Source organism: Cuculus canorus, chromosome 3, assembly GCF_017976375.1.
Source record: "Cuculus canorus isolate bCucCan1 chromosome 3, bCucCan1.pri, whole genome shotgun sequence".
NCBI lineage: Eukaryota > Metazoa > Chordata > Aves > Cuculiformes > Cuculidae > Cuculus > Cuculus canorus.
Window position 1 is genome coordinate 85807118 of NC_071403.1, and position 14699 is coordinate 85821816.

General features: G+C 41.5%; 1 long non-coding RNA gene across 9 annotated transcripts in view; it reads right to left on the minus strand.

Moving 5' to 3' along the window:
- Positions 1 to 14699, minus strand: part of LOC128851810 (uncharacterized) — a 126620-nt gene that overhangs the window by 12246 nt on the left and 99675 nt on the right. For 8 of the 9 annotated variants that reach the window (XR_008449294.1, XR_008449289.1, XR_008449291.1 and 5 more), the window contains one exon: positions 405 to 639. This is a non-coding gene — a long non-coding RNA (uncharacterized LOC128851810). Of the gene's footprint in view, positions 1 to 404; positions 640 to 14035; positions 14100 to 14699 lie in introns of all 9 variants that reach the window. The other variant, XR_008449290.1, reaches the window with a different exon arrangement.

Here is a 14699-nt window from a genome sequence, read left to right on the forward strand (position 1 = left end):
TGCAGCCAGTGAAGTTTCCTCAGTGCTCTCTGCTGCTGCCTCTCCCCGCTCCTTCTGCTTTTGTTTTCCAATTGCAGGAAAAAAATATGTGAATTCCATTTTCTGCCAACAGCAAGTTGAACTAACTCCAAACCACCCCCCCACCCCCCGTGAAAGATAGCAAAGCAGGCGGAATTTGCTAGGGTGGCTAAGGATACATCGAAAGTTGCAGGCATTTATGTGTGTACAGTGACACGATGCCACTTGCTACAGTAGGATCTGGACAAATTTGTTAAACTGTAGTTCTCAACTGCTCAGATTTATCTCAGATTTTACTGATGGGTAGAATGGAGAGTTGAAAAAGCCACAGAATGAGCCCGCGATCATGAAGAAGGTCAGCAGTAGACCTAAATCTGCTGGCTCACCACCCTGTGCTTCTTGCTTCCCACGAGCTTCCTGTCAGCGAGGGGTACTGCAGAGAGCTGGAGAACCAGGCCATTTTGGGCAAAGTTGCCCTTTTTCCACCAGCAGCAAGAAGGTTGCCAGGCAGGACTGGAGAGACGGCAGTGCTGAAGCAGCTTCTTCTCTGTCTTGGAGCAGTCCCTCTGTCCGAGTGTGAGCTCCCCTTGCTCTCGCACAGCCCTATCCAAAAGGCATTGTCTGGAAGCAATTAGAGAGATATTATTTTTTTTTCCATCGTTGCCTAACAACTTCAGCAGATGCACATGTAGTCGTCCCCCTCTGCTTCTAAAGAACTTTGCTTACTGTTAACTATTTAAATGTTGAAAGTATTAGAGCTAATTGAACTTGCTGCTTGGAAAACTAAGTCTGAGGTCAACTGTCATATATGGTAACACTGTTTGGGTAAAAAGACTTTGGAGTAGCTTTGAAATCTTTAGAAAAGCGCTCATGCCTGTTCACATGTTTGTCAGTCCTAGTTGTCATTACTAATGTTTTTTTTTTTTTTCGGGCTGGACAAACAGATGGAGCTGCTTTGAAGAACTCCTCAAGGAACAGCTGGATGAACTAACTCTGGAGTTAGTGCTGAAAGTGGTGACACACAGTGCTATTCAGCCGGCCAAAATTTAAGCACCTTACTTCAGGTGCTGAACCTGGGACAGTCTTTATGGTCCAGGGAGGGGAGAAGGGGGAAAAGAGATGGGGTGGTCAGACAGCAAAAAGAGATAGACTCTTCCATAGAGCAATTCAGATTCATAGTTAGATGCTGTAAGTACCTTCTGGAGGGACTGACTGTCTCCTCGTCAGCTTTATGGGAAACATTGAGAAATTATGGTCTAAATGTAGATATTAAGAATACCCTCTCAGTGTCACACTGAGAAAGAGTCTCAGAAAGTAAATGAGAAAAGCTCTCTTGACTTCAAAGGTGTTATTGTTTACTTACATCCTGCTGAGGATTCAGTCCAGTATTTTTAAAATGCTGATGCTCCTTGGCCTGTGGGTGAACAAATTTATTCTGATTGCCATTCCTTTTTTTCTGGGAGTAAAAGGAAAGGAAGGAGCAGCTGGTGGATGTTAATGGTAGAGGAGCAATGGAGGAATTGTTCCTAAAATGATCCTTGCCTGCTGCAAATCCAGAGCAAGTGACATCACATCAAGACCAGATGCACATAGCACAGATGTTCACAATGCTGTGGGAGTACATGCACAAATAAACTATCTTCCATAGCATGGAACTGGCAACTTTGGGGCTACACGGGCTTTTGTTTCTACCTGGAAAAAACAACCTGCTGGAAATAAATGCCAGGTATTGTCGAGTTTATGTAAGGGTGAGTTGTATTTATAATGTTCTGAGGAATGTGAGCGTCTCACACATCCAGACAGTCTTTACAGTCAAAGACCAAAAAGAAGAAAAAGAGACCATAGCAGGAAGGCTCATTCTTTCTCATCTGACAGGTCTAATGCCAGTAGGTAGGAATTTCTGTTTTTGTAGGAGGAAAGAAAGAATGCTGGAAGCATGATTCTGGAAGGTTACAAGGTGACACACTGCTGTTGAAGAGGTTATCATGGGACCAGAGGCAGCCAAGCTCTAAAGGAGATTGCAGTTATGGTATGTCCAAGTTGTCTTGTCATTAATCATCTAGCCAGTCTTCTGGGAGATAATGGGAAACCTCCAGATGGCAAAGTCTCTGTCCTAGACACACTTGTATCCTTTCACATCTGTGATTACGACTATGCATAGGCTTTGCAAAGAACAACATCTGAGCTTCCACCACCTTTTGAACTACCCCAGCAGTACACGGAACGGTCATGAATGACTCGCTCTTATTTACTGGATCATCAGCCAAACTTTGTAATCTGTATGAAACAATGAATTACTATCAAAGGGACGGTCCAAAGCAGCTGCAGGGCTCTTCTGGGGGAAAGTGAGGGTCTTGCATTTGTCCTCCACTTATATCAGAATGGAAATAACCTGATGACCTAAGAAGTGGAATCATTTTTAATACCTGTTCCTTTCTCCCTAGACCTGGAGGGGTAGATGCCTTGTCTCACTGGTTATCATTATTATGTCATCCAGATCAATCATTTCAAACTCATTGGGTAGTAAATGCAGCTTTGATCATTCGTTACACTTTGTTAGTATTTATCAGAGCCAGGACACTGTTAATCTGAAACAGCAGCTCTCAAAAAGCAAGGAAACCTGGGCTCCAAGAGCACTGACTGCAAGATGGAGGGGTGGTGTTTGGGTTTGTTTTCTAAATTATTCGCATCTAAAATTTTTCAAACTGCTGTAGGATACAGATCTAAAAGGCAAGAGGACATTTTCACTCTCTCAAGACAAGCACTGTGAGAATGAAACACAAAGTACTGCTGGTTGCTGGAAGCCCATTGCTGCTCCAGTGGATCAGGAAGAAGCACAGGAGAGGGTGTCTTCCACTGGCAAAACCTCTTTTATGCCAAAGTATGTGTAGGGCTGCTGGGTTGATTCACAGTGCACTGAAGTCCTTGAAACCAATAGGCCTACTCCTAAAGTGCTCCAGACCAAGTCTTTCGCTGGTTTTAACTCCTTGTATGCACTGGCTGCAGCTTATATTGTATTTAGGACAAAGCCAAAACATTGCTTTTCAATTCCAAGCCCAGGAACTGAAAGGAGGACTGCACTCCAAACGCTCTCCTTAGCGATGACAAGCAAAAATTCTTTAGCACCATCTAGCTAACGCAGAAGGTAACCCACGTTGATGCTTCTCCCTACAAATCTGCTCTGCCATCCACACCCGAGCATGTAGATTTCAAAAGCTGAAGAGATAGATGCTGCATGCTTATGAAGAGAAAGAGAGTGGGTTCAGCAAAGCACCCAAGAGCAGAGCATGCATTTCACATAAAGCCAGGTGGGACAGTGATTATTGACCATGGGAAGTACAAGTGCAAATCATAAAACAATTTACCCAGTACCTTGTTCAACAACTTGAAAAAAAACACAACAGCAGGACATACAGAGGGACAAGAATACGTTTTCTGCTGACATGTCAGAGAGAAGACAGATGAGAAAAATGCTGTGGGAGCAAAGCTTAATGCAGAAAGTTGTAGTAAAGCTGAATAAAGGGCTACAAAATTAATGGAAGGTGCCTAGAAAAACTTTAAGAGAATAGTCAGAGGCAGTCAATCAAAACCCCTAAGAAGTTCACGCAATATTTGCTGAAATGTTCCTGTAGAAAAAAAAAGCCAAACAATAGGGTGAACAGTACAAAACTGTCCAGTATTTCAGAATGAAAGAGCTGGAACTTTCCTTTCTGAAATCAATTTCTTTCTTAAGATTTTATAATTTTGTACTATTATATAAAGCAAAACCCTAGAAAATCTACATTGAAACATTTCAGACTTGCTTTTGCAAACCCATTTTGTGGAAAAATTTGAGACTGTTGGATAGTACATTTCAGAATGTGGCCAAATATTAAAAACTCAGGGAAAGGACTTCCATCCTAAAAGTTTACTGAAAAAAATTCAAAACTTCTTTTTTTTTCCTTAAAGTTCTTATAAGAAATCAAATAAGGTGATATCAGAACTGCTTGCATGACAAGGCACAATCTAAAAAACTATTTAATTTGGGAACCTCCCTTTTCTAAAGAAGTACTAGTTGAGCATGAATTCACCTAGATAATAATCTCTGGAGCCAAATCATTGCCAGAAAAGAGTACATCTTTGCCTCTCATGGCTTTGCTGAGGAAAAAAAATTAAAATGTACAAGAATAGGAAGCATTCTGATTTAGCACTGGCCTAATTATCGGTTTACATTTGGGCCTTCAGAAAAATCCAACTGGGTTTTATTTTCACAACCAACTAAAATCATATTGTAAATTTTAACCTCTATCTTTTGACCTAGGTTATTTAAAACACTTACTAGGCATTCCTAAGCTTCCTCCCACAAAATGTTTGCCTTTTTTTGGTTTTTTTTTTTTTTTTTTAAAGAAATGACCCCAAATAATCATATACCGTGTTTCTACAGGTAAGGACCATGGTCAAATTGATGAATTTTTATTTAAGCACTTATGCCCTGATTTTTAGACCAGAAAACCCCAACTTCAAGCCCTAGGCTAAGTTGTGGGCCAATATTAAGAGCAGTTTGTGTGTACAGCCTTTGGCACATGCCTGTGCTCTGAACTAGGAGATGGAAAGAGGCAGTGAGAACTCCAGGCTTAGTGACCACCTGAAAGCTTTGCATCCCCCCAGAGCAGGCTGATAGTGGCTCCTCAGTCCAGCTAAAATAGATATTACCCTACGAAGGCTGTCTATAGACACTGTATAGACTCTGTAGAAAAGAGAGGTTTAAAGAAGGTCCATATTTTGAGGATGAGCCTTGCTTGAGGACAGGAGGATGAGAAGACTGCAGACAATCGCAAGCCCTTTCACAGGAATACAGCAAACCTCCATAAAGCCAAGTTTCATTCATTCCCCATTGCTCTCTGAAACTTGGTCAAAAACTAGAGGAAAAGGAAATTGTCTTACAAAATCAATACCTACAGATGTCTGTGGTGGAGACACAGAGTCGTACAGAGCTAAAGAAATAGGAGTCCATGTTCCCACCAGGCCTCCAGGTTACCAACCTGTGGGCACCTCCCACAGTGCTGCCCTCCAGCTAGCTTGGCAATGCTCTCATGGCTTTGGAAATGTTGTTTGCTTGGTTGGATTTGCTTAAGGAGAGAGTTGAGAGAAGAGTATTTGTTTGCTTTCCTTTTTTTTTTTGTTTTACTTGACTGTTTAAGGTATTTCCTTCTTTTATAATTTGGCTGGTACAAAATACTCTGTCAAAATGCACGCTATGGAATTGCCTCTGAGATTCTTAGCATATATTATTCCCATGCCCTCTCACACCCTGTAATAAGCTTTTTATTCTACTCTAATTAACAGTTAGAAATTAGTCCCTGTTTCCCTAAAATCACAAACAGTCTTACACTTAGTATATTGCTGTTGTTTTTGCTTTACCCGCTAATAACCCTTTACCCTCCCTGAATTGCTTTCATATACTGACTGTCTTTCCAACTACTACACGCTGAATTTGGACTTCCTGATTGCTTAAGTAACTTATTTTTACCTAAATATTGCGTATTTCCTACTGAATGGGTCTATGCCCATGAAATCGAGACACACTTTCTTCAATTCAAACGCACATATTTTGGGGAGATGGACCACTGGGGTAAATACACACCCTGAGTCATATTCATGAGATGTTTTTTGAATGTATTGCTAGTCCTCTTATTAAATACTTCCAAATATAAAGGGAATATTTTGACACAGAATGCCAGCATATACAGTTTTATTCCTGTAGAAGACAGCTGATTTCCAGTGATCCCAAATAAGCAAGGTATTTAGAGAGTACATTAAGGCAATTAGGAGTCTCATCTTCATTGAAAAACTAACAAAAATAAGCTAAAATTGCGAATTCCAACCTAAGATACATAGACCATTTAAAATATTTTATGATTTATATCTTCATATAAAGGACGGACTTAGTACACCTAAGCTTGAATTTATGTCAGTGTAACACCCTTTCTCTCCTCCCTGCAAAAAGGAGTTGTTCAACAGCAGTGAAGCCATTACTAGTAATTTTAAAGGAATAAAATATATAGTAATCACATAAGAATAGGATCCAAACCCTTTTGCTGCTGGTGGGCTTCCCATTTAATATGACAGGCATTACATCAGGCTGATTATATTGACTGATGAGGGGGACAGAAACTGGCTCTGTTTGCTTCATAAAAGCAAATGTCTTTTTATCTGAATAATAATTATTATCGTTAAAACAAAATGTATATTTTCTCAGCTTTTTATTTACAATATAAAGTGCTTTTCACAGTAAATCAACAAATATGAGTATTCATGTCACCAAGTGCTGATGATTAAAAATAATTACTTTAATGGTAGCTGGCCTGATGCCAAACATGATTAGCTTTCGCATTTCAAGCATGATAGTAGATAATTTACATCTCCTTTCACACCAATACCAAACTGCTCCTAATGGATTCTATTTTAGTTTTTATGAATTAATAGAAATTTAGTGTCCAATTCACTATATTATAGCCACCATTTGCTTTCAAAACCAAAGAATTGTTTCAAAAAAGGGCAGAAAGATTCCAAATCACAGGATCCATAGCCAATAAACTCAGCTTCCCTGCTGACAGTGTCCTTGCCTGTGCCCTTAGAGCTGTCAGAGGAAGACAGAGAAGAAAACTTTCTCAATCAGGCCAGAAAATCCTGTTAAGGAGGAAACCCCATGGTGGTACTCAAAGCTTCTCCGCCAGGATATGTGCAGGTTGAAGCCTCTCTCTCCTGAGGTGCAAAGCAAACTTCCCACCCACTCCAGGGGACAGGATTTTGTTCCAGGGACAGTGAAGGAAACTGGACATTTGCTTTTTAAAAACATCACACACAAGCAGTTCAAGGACCTGGTGGGTAAGAACATTAAGCTTTGAACAAAGTTTACTTACTTGAAAAAGTAAGCTTTTTAGGTAAGAACAGTAGCTTTAAAGCCAGTTGCCTTTTACCTACCCTTTAGGTCTAAGTACAGAGACCTAAGCTCATCCTGTGGGGATAAACACTGATTTACACTTGCACGATCACACTTGCCTGCCTCAGTTCAGTCTTGGGGTGTCAAAAGCATCTGAACACTCTGTATGGGAGGAAATGGAAGACCAAATGAACTCCTCTCTGTCTGGTTTGGAAGATTCTGTCCATAGGAAATGTGGAAATTCAAAGCAAGAATACACAGTTAGTGGGTTCATGGGCAAGTGGGAAAGCCAGAAGGACAACCTTAGCTTTTAAATCCATGTGTGGATACAGGTGGAACCAGAGCTTCTTCGATGGAGAGGGGCATAAAGGAACACTGAGGCAACAAATTGCCTGGATGATAAACCAGCAAAGGACTCACTAGGCACATGAAGCAATAATGAAAAATAAGAAAAGGCCTTCCAGCCAGCAGGCTGGAAGAAGAAAAAGGAAGTTGAAGGTCTCATGAAAGCAACCCTTGGTGATTTGGTTTCCTCTCCACCCCCAGATCTCTCTCTTCAACAGGCCCAGCAAGGCTCTAAGCTGCGCCTGACTGCCACCGCGACCAGGGCCATGATCTAAAAGGTTAACTGTCTTTCGTGACTACATGAAGTTCAAACCAATGTTTTCAAAGTATAAGGTTGGGAACAGCATCCAAAAAAAGCATAACTAAAAAGAAGCAAAAGGAAGAACCCTCCCCCTTCAGCCTCTCTGGCATTCCTTAGTGCTACAAGAGGCAATTTCTGTTGTCTGTGATGCCCTGCAACTGCTTAAGGGCTGCAGTAATGAACCCAAACCAAGTGAGTGGGTTTCACAGGACTTGTAAACATTAATTTTCTTTTGCTGGTCACTGATGCAAAGAAAATATATTTGTCAGGTTTAAGCCTCCACCTTTCAGCCTGCTGCTGACGTAGAATATAAACACTTTTTGTGAAACCCTTCCAATTTACATTTCAATGGACCACAACTCTCATCTATGCTGACATTAAAACTTCCAGCACTAGCAGCCTCAGATGTAGAGAGCAAATGGACTTGGTGACAGCTTCCCCACGTTGCCTCCCAGGTTTCATTCTTGACCTTCTGTAGGCTCCTATAGGGTCTGATCGGAAACCAGACCTTCACGTCATGTCCATATTTTGATGTGCAGAGAGTCCCAAAAACAGCAGCCATTAGTGCTGCTTCTGATGTTGGTTTTTAATGGGTGGACAGCTGGTGCATTTTTTCTATTATACAAAGTTCACTCATATCACTTCCCAGAGGCTATAGAACAAATCTTTGGAAGAGGGAAGGGAAGACAAAACTGGTGGGTTCTACCAGCTGGAGCAAGTTTGGAATTGCTTCCTTGGAGATAAAATTCATTATCACAACAGGAAATCCCCAGGTCTGACCCTGTCCCCTACAGTAATTGCTGTTGGTCTGGCAGTACACCCCTGTTGCTGAGCCATCCCTTCTTGCTCAAAAGACCTCCCACCCCCACCCCCTTTTCACTTTGGCAGAAATCCGAGTGTATCCTCCACACTCCGATTTAAAGTAAACCGCCATGTCATCGCCCTAGCACAAAAACACACATATACCCTCCCACCTTCATAGAGAAGCAAAACATCAAGCTTTATGAGTGCAACAGCTATTATAAAAAAAGCCTGACTATTTAATGCAATGTTGTGGTTGAGAATTTAACCACACAAAAGACAGAAAATTCAAACGTACGATTCCCACAGAAACCATAACTTGGCCACGTTTCACATACACACGTCAAGGCAGAAACTTTAACAGTGCATTCCCCCATCTGAATCACTGCATTTGGAGAAGAAGTACAGCTCTCCTCCTCCTTTCATTTTTTTTGCCTTATTTTTTTCACTTCTTTTTTTCTCATATATGAATCCCCAGTGGCAACATTCATGAAAAACTGGGGAGGGGATGCCAGTGGGAAGGAAGAGGGCAGGAATGTTTTGGGTAAACACATACACACTGGAGAGGGTTCAAAAGCAGAGCTTAGCCTCCATATCACATCAATCACTGGTTTGTGATCAGGCTCCCTGGTTCAAGACGTTCCCTGGGGCAAACACTGAAGTTTGCATCTGTATCCAGCCCTAGACAGACCCTCACAAGATCTAACACTGGAGGGCACTGCCCAAGGGACAATTCATTGAGTTTCAGCTCCTTCCTTGCTTCTTCAGTGTCTAAGAACTTTTCCCAAAGTTCTACATAAGTCTACTTGGGCCAACACGTGCTGGTTTCCTGAATCAGTGCCATGCAAGGAAACAAGGTGGTCTGCAGCCTGTTTAGTTCATAGTGTGAATAAACTGTTATTCTTTACAGGCTAAGCTGAGTGAGGTCAACCTTTGTACCAACCTGGAGCGAGGACTCAAGCCACGTGTCTGGATCTACAGTAGATTACCTTCACTCCTCCACCACTACAGATAAAACAAAGCCAATACTGCAGAAAGTTACCAACTCTAAGCTTCTCCAGTCAGTTTTTAGAGCAGTGACTGCTGGTGCTGTATATGCAGGCAGCATTCCTTCATCCACCAACCTTGCCATTTAATCCCTTCCTACCAGCTCCAGGGAAGGAGGTACAGCAAGTAACATGCTTCTCTTCCTGAATTTTCAGGCACAAGGTTGGAGTCAACTTTTCTAGGCTGTCTTTTCTCATAAAAGCAAACAGGCATTTGTACCTGGAGGGAAGCAGTGGATCCAGCCATTGATCTAGGCTGCATCCTCACTTGGCCATGGGCAGGCACAGAGGCTGTTATGGAGTACATTATACTTCATGTGCTGTTCTGCATCTGTTTCAGCTCCAAGCAGCCTGTCCTGAGTGGCCTGAGCAATCAGAAATCTGAATTTCTTGGCACTAGTGAATTTCAGCTTGTCTAGGAGATAAAAGTGAGGTAACTTCTCCATTCATTGTACAAAAATTAAGAATATGAAAATAGATAAACCATTCTGAGTCATTGATTGTCCATCCAATCCAGTGTCTCACCTCCCCCAGTGGTGAGCAGTGGGTGCTTCAGAAGTGAGTATAAGCAGCATGGCAATTACAGTGATCCATTTCTCAGATTCCAGCAGTCAGCAGTTTCGGAACTTCCTGAGCCAGAGGTTGCATCTGGATTATCATGTTTAATAGCTCCCAGTAGACTTTTCCTCCATGAATTTGACTAATCCCTTCTTGAACCCATTTATACTGTTGGCTTCTATGACATCCTGTGACAAGGAGTTTCACACTACAGTAGTGCACTGTGGGTGTTGGGGAAGTAGGGATGGAGGAAAATTTCCTTTTTGCCGATTTAAAGATTTAAACTCACTCCCTAATTATTTCAGGGAATGCCCTCCAGTTCTAGTGGTAAGAATAGCAGCAAAAGTCATTCCTTGAGAACTTGCTCCACACCATTCAGACTGTTATCAAGTTCACTCAAACTTCACTTTTACAGGCTAACCAGATTCTCACACACACTATTTACTCTCTCTTGTAACAGGGTCATTCTGTTTATTCACTACCTTTCTCTACGCTTTTCTGTTTTCACTGTAACCCTTCCAATACAGGCAATTTTTCTTTGGCAGCGAATGGTTCTGAAAAACTAACCAGAGTATATTATCCAGAAAAGTTTTGAAACCAACTTATTTACTCTGAAAATCCAAACAGTGTTATAGAAAAACAAAAAAAAAAATGTTCATTCTGCACTTTGGTGGCTTCATTGACTTTAACAGAGCAACTAAGTTCAAACGAGAGTTATATTTAATCTCCACTCAGCGATCCAAGCTATGTCTTGAGGTCCCACATATATATACAACAATAAAATTATATATAAATAGAATATAATGATATATTAAGGTTTCAAGAATTACTATAATTGAATTATCTTATAATACATACTTATATAATGAAGTACTAGGATGATATAACACATGCATAATATACATATAACATGACCTTGTTACACACATATATACATATATGTCTGGTATACATAGACTTAATGCATATATAATACAATCTATACCTATACGTAACTTCCTTCAGGTAATGATCACATTTCACCAAACACAGTGATCACTCATTCACTAGAAAAACTGAGGGCAGACAACAGACTGCACAGTAAGGTGGATTTGGGATGCTGGTTTTTGGAGATGGCAAATGAAAGACCTACAGTTTCAGCTCGGCAAAGCTGCAGAGAACAAGCCCAGAGAGACTTAGCAGAGTGCAAGCAGAGTGTGGAAGGTGCGTTGGCTATAAATTCAGGTAAATTCAAGTACAGCAAAGTGCTCAGGAATACACACACTAGTGTGATGAAGCTCTAAGTGCATAGATATTTTTAAGAACTGCAAAAGAACTATTAAGCATTCCCCGGAGCTCATCAGAGAGTTTCATGCCTCACCTCACCTCTTCTGCAGCCCGTTTAGGAAGGTCTAGGCCCTGCTGTTCTTTCACACAGGATTCAGCAGCAGCCTGACAGATCCTGTTTAACACCAGCTGACATGACCTCCCTCCTATTCCACAACACCTGTTCCCATGCAATGCCCCTGTACAGAGGTCCAGATGCTCTGAGGGACACAAAGCCTAACTCTCAGACCAGAAATTAGGAGTTATGTTTAATAAAAGAGTGAGACAACAAGCTTTCCTCTTGTTTACTGCAGTCACTACCTCCTATTGCCCAGCACCACCATTTTCAGTGGCCTGACAGTGATCACCTGGATCCTGACCCAAGTGAGCAAGACAACAGGACCCTGGCAATGGTACCCCCTTCACCAGCTTTGCTGAAATCCTGCAACATTGGCACTACTGGCCATACATTGCTGCTTCTCATGTCTCTCCCTCTTGCCTTTGCCCTCCTCATGCTACTTCTGATCTTCTTCAACCTGACTTCTGCTGTCCTTTTGATAAAGAAAGATTTCACCATGCCAAGCAAAACTTTTCTTGCAAGACTTCTGTGACCACAAACAAAACACAGAGAAAGAAGCATCTCAAACTACCAGCAGAGCTGAGTTTGTCAGGTCTCAAGGCAGCTGGCAGGACTGTAGCAGCCAGAGAGTGAAAGACAACAGCTTCTGTCTCGTGCTGACTGTTCCCGAGTCTTTTCTTTCCACTTCCCTGTGTGTTTGCTTTGTTGTCAAAGGAAAAGGCTTGAACTTTAGCTGCAAGAACAGAAATAGAAACTCCAGCCTATCTCAACTAACTGTGTTCCTTTTCTCCCCCAAAGAGTTTTCAACTTATTTATTTAAAGTCATTTTAAAAGACTTTCAAGCTAGAAGGGAGTTTATAAAAATTCCCTGTGGTGAAAGAGAAAGGAAATCATGTTAAAGTGAAAGCAGTACTTTATATTTACCATGCTTAGTTCTCTAACTAATCCTCCTTCTTTCCCCTATCCACATTTTTAACTAAAGTTTAACAAAAACGGGTTGCAGTGATGGCTGCTGCTGTGGGATGAGCCAGGCTGAAACCTGCATTCAGCCCATTTAAACTCTTTAACTGTTCAGTACAAATATTCCAACAGGGCCAAGTTAACTCCTTTGATACAGGGTCTATGGTTTCTATCAAAATGATGACAACAGACAAGTGTGGGGCTTTCTGACAGAGGCTGCCAGCTGGTTTTGTGTGCTGGCCCTTGTTCTCCTGCGTGGTCCTGGCAGCACTGTGGGGTTTGCTGGAGGAAGGAGCTGATGTTCATTTTAAAAAAAGTACAGTGCTCTGGATCCAGCTTTTACAAAAGAAGATAAATGAAAGGATGCTGCGAAGCCAAAATCATATGTCTCTTCATGTGGTAAAGAAGACAAGGAGTAATAATTCAATATTGGCCAAGAGAAGATTTGAGAACCAGTTATTACCTGCCAGCAATTAAATAGTTTGAAGATAATAAGGTATACTTAAACAAATACCACATCAAATGACAACACCATACACCCGCATTACCACGGATGTACCTGCATGCATGTGTGGAAATAAACATTTAAGAGCAATTAAATCTTAGTCAGCTGTCTAGAAATAAAGAAATGTGATTTGCTTCATTGTTCTCATAGGTAGCGTTTAACCAAAACTTATTCAGTGCGATGTCAAGAATCTGGCCTTCTCTTTAACCCTTCATTGCCTCAATTTGCTCCTTCTTTCCGTGGGACAGATACATACATATGGACTTCTCTAAATGTATTTATGTGTATGTGTATTAAATACAAACATCCATTTTCCCTGGAAGGATTTTATGAGAGCTAGTTAATGTCTGCAAATCGTAAAGGAGATTGAAAGGCACTCTGTATATGCAGTGTGTCACTCTTATTGCACATAACAGACTCTTACGTGGTATCAAGCAAGGGAGGTGCACAAAAGAAAAAACTCCCCACTCAGTGTAACAGAAGGCATTGAGGTACAGCCAGAGCCAGGCAGCTGAGGACCTCCTCACCAGCTCCTGTCTTCTTTCTCGCCCATGGCTTGTGTTTCAGCTGGGTGCTGTGGCCCCAGGCAGGTGAAATAAAGCAGTGACAAGCACACCAACTCAGCTCACAGTCCAACTATTAATGCAAAGTCAGCTCGCGATGCTGCATAAGGCTGCAAGATCTGGTGGTGCATGAGTAGAAGTGCAGCCCACCTGGCTATGTGGGTGGTTACACCCGTCCGAGGATATGCTGGGCAGTGCAACCTTATCAGATAGTTTTTAAAAGGACAGCAGGCAAAACCTCAATACCTCTGTGGAGAGTTTTCCAGCTAGGCCAGAAACACCCACACATTTTGTGGTGTTTTGCCTTGCACGTTTGGCTTACAGGCATTTTGTGTTGTGTGGACCCAGGAAAGCATCGAACTGACAGACCATAGAAGACAATGACTATATCCTGTGCCCAGGATGGACTTACAGAAACCACGCCACGCATCCTGGTTCTTTGGGGCAGAACTAACCACACTTAGGTCCTCTTTGACACAGGTTTGCCTATCCTGTTCTTAAGAATGTCTGGTGACAGACACTGGACTTACCAGACAATTTGGTCCAGGGTTTCACCAACCTGCGTCATTAAGGAAGTCTCTCCTACTGCCTAACACTAGTAAAACAGGGGCAAAGAAGAGCAAACAGCCTACCCAGACTTCATTAGCAGATACATTCTTCCGCGTCTTCTTGGTTGACCTTGTCTACTAAGGCATACTGAGAGATAATAATAATAATAATTAGCACTTATATAGCACTTAATCCTCAAAGCACTTTACAAACATTAGCTAATTAACTAAAAGGCAGATTATATATGTGTCTGTACATATAAATAAATAAGTATAAAAGATCTGGGAAGTCTGCCATGTTCATTCTTGCAGAAGTAAGGGCTTGCAAACTGCCTGCACTACACATATCTTACTGTTTTCAGTAACACATCATGCTAGCGTGGCTCAAAGCCTGCAGTTCGGCTTATGAGTGTGTACTCTGTCATCCATGTAGACCTGCAGAGTAGGGAAACTTTAGGGCAGCCCTGACATGGTATTAATTAAGCAGTCTGACTTAATTTAATATTCAATAGGCTTATTTTCCAACATGAGGAGTTGCTAATGACTGTAAATACTTGTATTATCATTGCTAGCCACTTTAAATAATTGCTGGAAACCAATTATACTGGCAGAAAAAGAAATACGCTCAGTGAAATGGCAGCATTTTCAATCTCCCACCATCTTACATAAATCCTATGTTTCCTTTCCTTTCCTTTCCTTTCCTTTCCTTTCCTTTCCTTTCCTTTCCTTTCCTTTCCTTTCCTTTCCT